Genomic DNA, 8,832 nt, shown 5'->3' with positions numbered 1-8,832 from the left:
TGTTTCTTGTTTATGATTGTAGGCAGAGGTAGAAGACACTTTATAGCGTCATATGATCTGATATCTGAAACAGTCTTGAGAAACATCCAGAAATATAATGAATACATACTCTTTATTCATATGTTGTAGAAAGTGAAAAGGAATATTTATTTTTCATTACTCTTCCTGGAAGAGAGAAAACTTGGCAGTTTTGTAACATTTCAACTCACATTCTACTTTAAACCCAGAATTCAAAATACAAAAATTATACTTAGCATATCTCATATAGAATCCAGTGGCATGTGTTGAGAGTAAAAAAGTCTCAATTTTAGAAAATGCTGAGGTTATTGTTCCTCGCTGATGTGGAGAAATGGGACTTGTGGCCTGTACAAGAACCAGAAATATCTTTTTCAAAAATGTTATTGTTAAATAAAGGGATTTACAGAATGTTTTAGTACACGTCTTTACTTGGGTCAGTTACTTGAATTAGCCATTGAATGTTATGAAATTGTGAACGCCAATCTTCAGAGATAACAATCTTATTATTATAGTAATATATGTTAATTTATTATGAGATGAAAGAGATCTGAACTTCTGTTTTCTTCAAGAAATATTCAGCGTTGTCTGCCTAAGCTCACCTCAGTCTATGATTTCACCCCTATAGCATGTTAGGATAATTGTAGAGGTTAGGATAACTGATTTTGGTTGCAAGAAAGCAAATAGGAATACTTAGAATCATAGAATTGTGGAGCTGGAAGGGACACCAAGGGTCATCTAGTCCAACCCCCTGCAATGCAGGAATCTTAGCTAAATCATCCAAGGCAGATGGCCATCCAGCTTCTGCTTAAAAACCTCCTATGAAGGAGAATCCACCACCTCCCAAGGGAGTCTGTTCCGCTGTTGAACAGCTCTTGCTGTCAGAAAGTTCTTCCTGGTGTTTAGTTGGAATTCCGATGTTTAGATCAGACCCAAGCAGTCAGGAGGTTTAAGAGTATTTAAACTCTTTAGTAGCACTGCATTGGCTGTCTCATAACACATGACATGTCAAACCTGGAGGATTATAGGTTGTTTGCATGCTTACAAGGGATCTAGTTAGAAATATGTCTCATTAAAAGTAAGTCCCACTGAGTTCAACTGAGCTTGCTTGCATTTACCTTCTTTGCATCACTTTGCATATTGCAAAAAAGTCCAGTTTGGGAGGTGGGAGGGGGTTTGTTGTGCAAGAGTGACAAAAAACCTTTAATTGTGCAGCTTGAATTTGCCAGAATGTGACTGAATTCTACCTCAAAATAGCAACAGCCTGGAAGTGCTCTATGGCTGATCCTTGGCCTCCTGGCTTAAGCCCTGCAGTAACACCTACCACCTCTCCAGCAGCAGTTTTATTCTATAATAGTACCTTAATCATGAAAATACACACTAAGTGGTTCTCTCTCTAAATGTCATGTATAGCAGATCTTTTTTTTGCCACCTAAAATATACAATTGCTAAGGAAAACTGAAGAGGAAATGTTTTGTTATTATATTATATTATACTACACACACACACCACACACACACACACACACACACACACACACACACACACACACATTGTTGAATGGCCTCCAAAATCAATACTGTATGTTGAAAAGCCTGATGTTTTCCCAAGGATGTTTGTAGAATAAAAATATAGCTTAATTTCCCTTGCCCCGCTCTTTCAAATAATTTGCCTTTTCAATGATACCAAATTTGAAGCTCCTCTCTCTCATATTCTATTTCCCCTTTTATGCAGGAAATGCCTTAAGGAATCAAACTTTTTGTTAGCTCCCTTAACCTGTATAAAATGATTGTGCTCAGAGGATGTGAACTTTATGTTTAAACTACAACTGCCTAACGAGCAAATAATTTGCATCAGTCACAGGATCTCTGCTGCTTGTTCCTGTGCCAGAAAGCCACGGTGATGAGATGAAGGAATTCTGTTGGTCTCTGTTACTATGAACAATATTTCCCCTGGCAATAAGGACTACAGTGTGCATTGGATGTTGGGACACTGCATAGCTGTGGTTGCTTGATGTCACTGGAAAAGGGAGTGCAACATAATTATTTTTCATAATAAGCATCCACTCTGTAAAGTTGCAAATTGCTCCAAGTTAAATACAGTCAAGTTCTCTTAAGTCTGCCATACCTTGATCTATTGAGACATTATTTCTCCTGTATTCAAAAGTATGTTAAAACTGTAATTGTTTTTTAATGTATGACTAGCCCTGAGGTTGTACAAGCCCATTAATATGTCAGTAATATTATTGGGCATATTCCCAGAGGGTGCTGAGCAACTGGGATCCTAGTTAAAGTCTAGCATAACACATGACTTAGGATCAAGTTTGTTGACTTTAGATTAAGGCTGTTAACCAATGGAAATTTGTTTAGTTGGCTAATAATCTGCTTTACAACTGATGATTTGATAATTTGTTAAATAAGTTTGCATAGTACTGAAACTCTGAGAAAGGTTCCTTTTTGAGATACTAAAGGGGAATAGAAATGTAGGTTAAAAACAACAAACCAACCAACCAGAAGCTTTGACTGACCAAGAAAAGGTAAGGTTTAATATTGTCCTTTTCATCCTTATTTGACAATAATTTCTACTGAATTAGTAGCTTACTCTCATGTAAATGCAATTAGCATTATGGAAAACATCATCACTTATGAAGAAGTAATTCTGTTTAAACCAGGACAAATATAAGTGGTCAGTGAATGAGCCCAATTTAAAGTTTCCTGCCAATCCTATTTGATTGGAACAAAGGCTATATCTATACAGCAGAGTGAGATGGCAGAATGGAAGGTGTTATTTCAGATGGCAGGTGGGAAATATTGTTACAGTCTTTAGTGTGATCAGTGAAACATTTCAGAGGTGCAACACTTACTGTGATGAAAGATGTCACCGGGGAATTACTGATCTTTTGTAATATTTGTGGGATAATCAACATGCTTAAGTCTTATCAGTGCATGTAGGGGCTAATACCATAGAGTAAGCTGCCCTGCCAGTCTTAGCTCACCTTGGGAGGGACTAGGTAATCAAGCCTTTGTTCTTCTTTCAGTCAGCTGGAGAGTTCAATGTGTGAGAAGGTTTACATGGCTTTTATTGGATACTATACGTGGGTGGCGCTGTGGGTTAAACCACAGAGCCTAGGACTTGCCGATCAGAAGGTCGGCGGTTCGAATCCCCACGACGGGGTGAGCTCCCGTTGCCCGGTCCCTGCTCCTGCCAACCTAGCAGTTCGAAAGCACGTCAAAGTGCAAGTAGATAAATAGGTACTGCTCTGGCGGGAAGGTAAACGGTGTTTCCATGTGCTGCTCTCGTTCGCCAGAAGTGGCTTAGTGATGTTGGCCACATGACCCGAAGCTGTACGCCGGCTTCCTCGGCCAATAAAGCGAGATGAGCGTGCAACCCCGGAGTCGGTCACGACTGGACCTGATGGGCAGGGGTCCCTTTACCTTATACCAATAATTTAAATGATTTGTTCCTATACCAATAATTTAGGAACCACTTTGTAACTAAGCCAAGTTTTACTGTCTGTGCAGCCTTTGCTGCATGGGAAAGCACATGGATCTGACCTTTTGAGAGTTCCTAAGTAAACCATTTTTAACTCATCAAATGTGTGAAGAGGAAGCTTTGGAACTCACTTTAAAGGGCACATATTTTAATGGTCTAACAGCCTAAATTTCCATGTTTTACTTTACTGCATGTTTTGTGATTTTTATACTGGTACTTCCTCAACGCGGGTGGCGCTGTGGGTAAAACCTCAGCGCCTAGGACTTGACGATCGTATGGTCGGCGGTTCGAATCCCTGCGGCGGGGTGAGCTCCTGTCTTTTGGTCCCAGCGCCTGCCAACCCAGCAGTTCGAAAGCACCCCCAAGTGCAAGTAGATAAATAGGGACCGCTTTATAGCGGGAAGGTAAACGGCGTTTCCGTGTGCTGCGCTGGTGCAGGCTCGCCAGAGCAGCTTCGTCACGCTGGCCACGTGACCCGAAAGTGTCTCCAGACAGCGCTGGCCCCCGGCCTCTTATGCAAGATGGGCGCGCAACCCCAGAGTCGGACACGACTGGCCCGTCTGGGCAGGGGTACCTTTACCTTTACCTTTACTTCCTCAGAACTTGGATCTTGGTATCCAGGAATTCTATTTTATACCTATTTTTCTCCTGCACTAACAACATTTGAGTTTATTTACAGATATGCAGGTTGAGCATAGCTAGAGATGCAGCTTAAAGTATTTATGTTTTAAATACTTCAGCAATCATCCTGAATCACTGTCCTGCATCAGTGAGGGAAGCACCCTCTAGTGCTTGTTGCTTATAGAACTCCCTCCCCAAACTCACCTGATGTTCTCTCTGCATTTCTTTCTATACAGAATATCCCAGAGTAGGATTACCTAAATATATCTGGATATTAACACTCCTCTATCCAGTTCAAGAATCTGGCCTGGTATTGCCTGATACACCAATCCACATTGATTTATAGAAATAAGATAGGAGACCTATAAATATATTTCTTCTTATTGCTTCACCATGTAAATGTTTGCATCAGGTAGAAAACTTGCAGAACCTTTTCCTGCTCTGCTAGATTTCTTCTGGTAGAGAGCTTTTTACATCTAGGGAAACATTGAAAAATGGCACCTAAATCTGTATTGGTACTTTTTACTCCATTATATTAAGATGTCAATGCCTCACCCCCGCAAATTTCCATGGGACTTACTTTCTACATATGCTTTGGATTGGGGATGTAAGCTATATAGCAGCTGTCAAGGAACCATTTGTTGTGAATTCTACAGATAGCTATATAATCAGTGCCATAATCCATCACATACTTAGAGACGCTTAAACTATTGATTTCAATGGGTTTAGGTGTGTTTAATTCTATCATGGATTGTTGTTCATATGTATTTTTTAATTCGAATTATTGTATGCCTCACCTTTCCTCCAAGAACATCTAAGGAACATACACTGAGCTGTATTTAGCTAAAAAAACTGCACAAGCGAAACAACTTTGGCTTGTGCAATGGCACTCTCCACCCTCTCCTCCCCCCATATGTGCCCCACGCCATCCCCAAAACTTGCCCCCCAGAAGAAAAGGAGCAATTCAGCATACCGCTGAGGAGATCACCCTGTCATTGCAGTCATTTCTGCTTGCCTGATGAGATGATCTCCCCTCTCCTCCTTCTGTACACTGATTTGGACATTCTTCAAGCCAATTTGGGGGTGAGCATGGGAGTGCAGTGGGAGGATGGGGGGTGGGAGAACCCACTGCAGCAGTGGACGCTGTCCTTGCACAGCGTTCTGCTAGGAGGACCCCTGAGTTGAAAACGGCACAGATATATGGCACTCTTGAGGAAGGAGATGGGGGAAAGCCCTCTTGCACAAGTAGAAGTCGTTTCTTTGTGCAAAGTGTTACATGGTACTACATTGAACATAACTCATGGTTTGCCCCCAGCCACTCTTTATCTACTCTGTGAGGTAGTTCTAGTAAGAGATAGTGTTTGGTCCGGGGGACACCCAGGGAGCTTCATGACTAAGTGATGATTTGAACCTCGCTCTCCCTGGGTCCTAGTCCAACACTCTTCTAACCACTCTGCCACACTGGCTATGTAGGTTTAAATTTAATAGTGTTCCCCTAAATACAGTCTTTAAGCAGGCGGTGGAATAAACACGAAACCAAATAGCAAACCCAACCTCTGATGCAACTTATATACCAGAGTGAAAATTGTTATGTGTGATGAAGTAGTCATTTCCTTTACATTTGATTATAACATGTATCCTCTGTGCGGCCAGCACAATACTTGTGGTGCTTTTAACTGCTTTCTTCCTTTAAAGTGGGCTGCATTTCATAAGTGATGTGATATCTGGTTGAAATTTTGCAAACATACCCAGCTTTTGAAATAAATAAATAAATAGCTTTTGGCTTTTCAGTACAGTTGGCTTACAATGTAGGGAATCGTCATTAAACTAAATTGTTATTTTTGAAGACAAGCCTAACCACATCTATTTCAAGGGCTCTGTATGGTGCCCTCTTGGATGGGAGAAAACCCAGGCTAGGCAAGAGGAGCTAGATAGTATGAAAAAATCCAGACAAGCCCATGCCTTTGAATTCTGTCCATACTTTGAACTTGATCCTTATCCCGATTTTTTAAAAAAATAATGTGCGGGGATTCAGTTTAATGAAATATGAATCACCTATTGTAATCCATGATGCACATGTAGTAGAGAAAGGGTTCCTGCTGTTATTTTACTGGCCTCATTCCTGTGTTTCAACGGCAGCCTGAGAACATAAATTTAGCAGGTGAAATGTTTTCCTGGCATGGAGATAAATGGATGGTAAATTTCTATGTGTTGGCCCAGCGTTCAAGGCGCAGGAGCGAAGCCAGCTGAAAAAAGAAGTGGCAACCCTCGGAGGCAATTTTGTTGTATTTTTAGTTGTAAAGAAGTATATGATTCACTTTGATAGAAATATTTCTAGGGCATCTTGCAAAAAAAATTACAAAATAAAATTCATGAAAAAACCACAACAAAACCAGGACACAGCATATAAAGGCACGTAATGAATTAAGAATGAAAACGTCTGGGATAATAAAAGGGGTTTTATCTGGTATCAAATACACACACACCACAGAGTTGGGGTCATAGCTACTTTTCTGGAGGGAAATGGGGCTCCCCCCCATTACTATTCACCTTTCCTCAGGTGGCAGGGCCACCTGGAAGAGGCCTCCTAAGATTGTAGTATACAGGTAGATTTCTTCAGGTGTACAGGCCCAAAGCAATTTGGAGCTTAAAAGGCACCTATTATATATAACATATCAGTTCCCATTGTGTCACCCTCTACTGTGACCAAGAAACAGAACCTACAGATGAAAGAGACAGGCTTCAGTCTCATTCTTACTTTGTTCACCAAAAAAGATGGTAGCTATGCAAAACCTTTCACACAGTTTTAAAATGCTCTGAATGCCTTATAAATATACAGTGGTACCTCGAGTTAAGTACTTAATTCATTCTGGAGGTCCATTCTTAACCTGAAACTGTCCTTAACCTGAAGCACCACTTTAGCTAATGGGGCCTCCTGCTGCTGCTGCGTTGCCACCGCACGATTTCTGTTCTCATCCTGAAGCAAAGTTCTTAACCCGAGGTACTATTTCTGGGTTAGCAGAGTCTGTAACCTGAAGCGTATGTAACCCGAGGTACCACTGTATAACAGAGCCATATATGCATGTGCTACTGGATTCTAATCTAGTGAGAGTCCATCCATTGACTGGAGTTAAAACTGAATCATGCCTTATGATGCAAAGTAGCTAAAATAAATGCATTTCTGAACCCCCTATCATTTAGCAAGCCAAAATGTATCATATTCTCTTCTGCCCACAGAAGATTCCTCCAAATTTTCATTCTGCTTGAATCATATTCTGGAAAATTGCGGTTGGCCTTAGAGTCTGACATGAGAAACATCCTCCTCCTCTTCTTCATTCTTTTTAACAAATGGAAGAAAAAATATGGCCTGTGATTCCATAGAAAAACATTAAAAGTGGGTTAAATGGCTGTGACCAGATATACCCAGAGGCTGAACTTAGATTACAATATTTATTGCAAATATATTAGCAGAAAACCAGTGAATGCATTTCAGTTTAATGAAAAATATTAGCATAAATGAATCTTGAGAAAGGGGAAATATGCAAGGTACAAAATAACTGATTATATGGAAAAATTAACTAGCATATAAAATTTAACTCTAGAAGAAAATATTGAGGCATTAAATACAATTATTACAAGCATAACTTATGGTATATGAAGTTAGCAATTATTTCTACTTCAATTTGCCTCCCAGAACTTCCACCAGCCCAAACTAATTAAAGGCTTTGCTACATTACAATTACATAGCAGCCCATCCTAAATATTAAGAAAAGAGAAAAAATATATAGCTACCTATCCAAAGAGAAATTCAAAGGTACAGGGGTTTCTGGGCTCATGTGAAAGCAGAGAGGTGAATTTAGGATCCAAAGATTAGGATCCAGAAGAATCCAGAGGAAAATGGAAAAGTAAAACAAATAAAATGAAATCCTGATGCTGAATAGGTAAAGATATAAAACAAAGACTATTACACACACACACACACACTGCAAAAGCTCAGTTTGTTGAAAATTGTTCATGAGCTAAAGTTGCATCCCCAAAGGAGTAGTTCAGAGAAAAATGGCCACAAACTACTTCAAACTTGAACAGGCACAAGGCAAAAAGGCTTGTCTGAAAGACCCCAGAATAGGGAAACATTTGTTTAGCAAACTGGGAGGCGGCAAGCAAGAAAATAAAATTTAAAAATCAAGCACAGAAAAAGTGGTCTTAACAAAGCACAGACTTTTTTTGAATCCTTTCACTTCTCCACATTTTCCTGCCCTCTAATTCGCATTTTTCCTCTCTCACTAAAATTCATTTATGGATTTGTAAATGACAAGACAGGGGACAGAGACCTGCCTAAACGGGTGGGATAGCTCACTTGGTAGAGCTTGAGACTAAATTTCAGGGTCCCCACATTGGGCAAATGATTCCTGCAGGACATTGGACTAGATGATCTTCATGGTCCCTTCTAACTGTGATTCTGAGACATAACTTCTCTGGTATGTCACTACAGTCTCATAAAACCTGAAAGAAACTTCAGCAGACAAAATACATCTTGTGTCTGATTTATCCCTAGTCGGCAGGGTTTTTTCTTTCTTTCTGCAGAAATGTAACAACGGTAGTTTGAACGATGCTCAGTTCAATCACTGTAAAATTGACACGGCAGCAGTGTGGGATCATCTTCCGAACACAGCTCCATCTCTGGGCGCTCCAAGCCCAAGGACT

The sequence above is a fragment of the Podarcis filfolensis genome (genome assembly GCF_964270895.1).
Source record: "Podarcis filfolensis genome assembly, chromosome: 2".
In the NCBI taxonomy this organism is placed as follows: Eukaryota; Metazoa; Chordata; class Lepidosauria; order Squamata; family Lacertidae; genus Podarcis; species Podarcis filfolensis.
The sequence above is the reverse complement of the archived record's forward strand: the minus strand, read 5'-3'. Positions refer to the sequence as shown.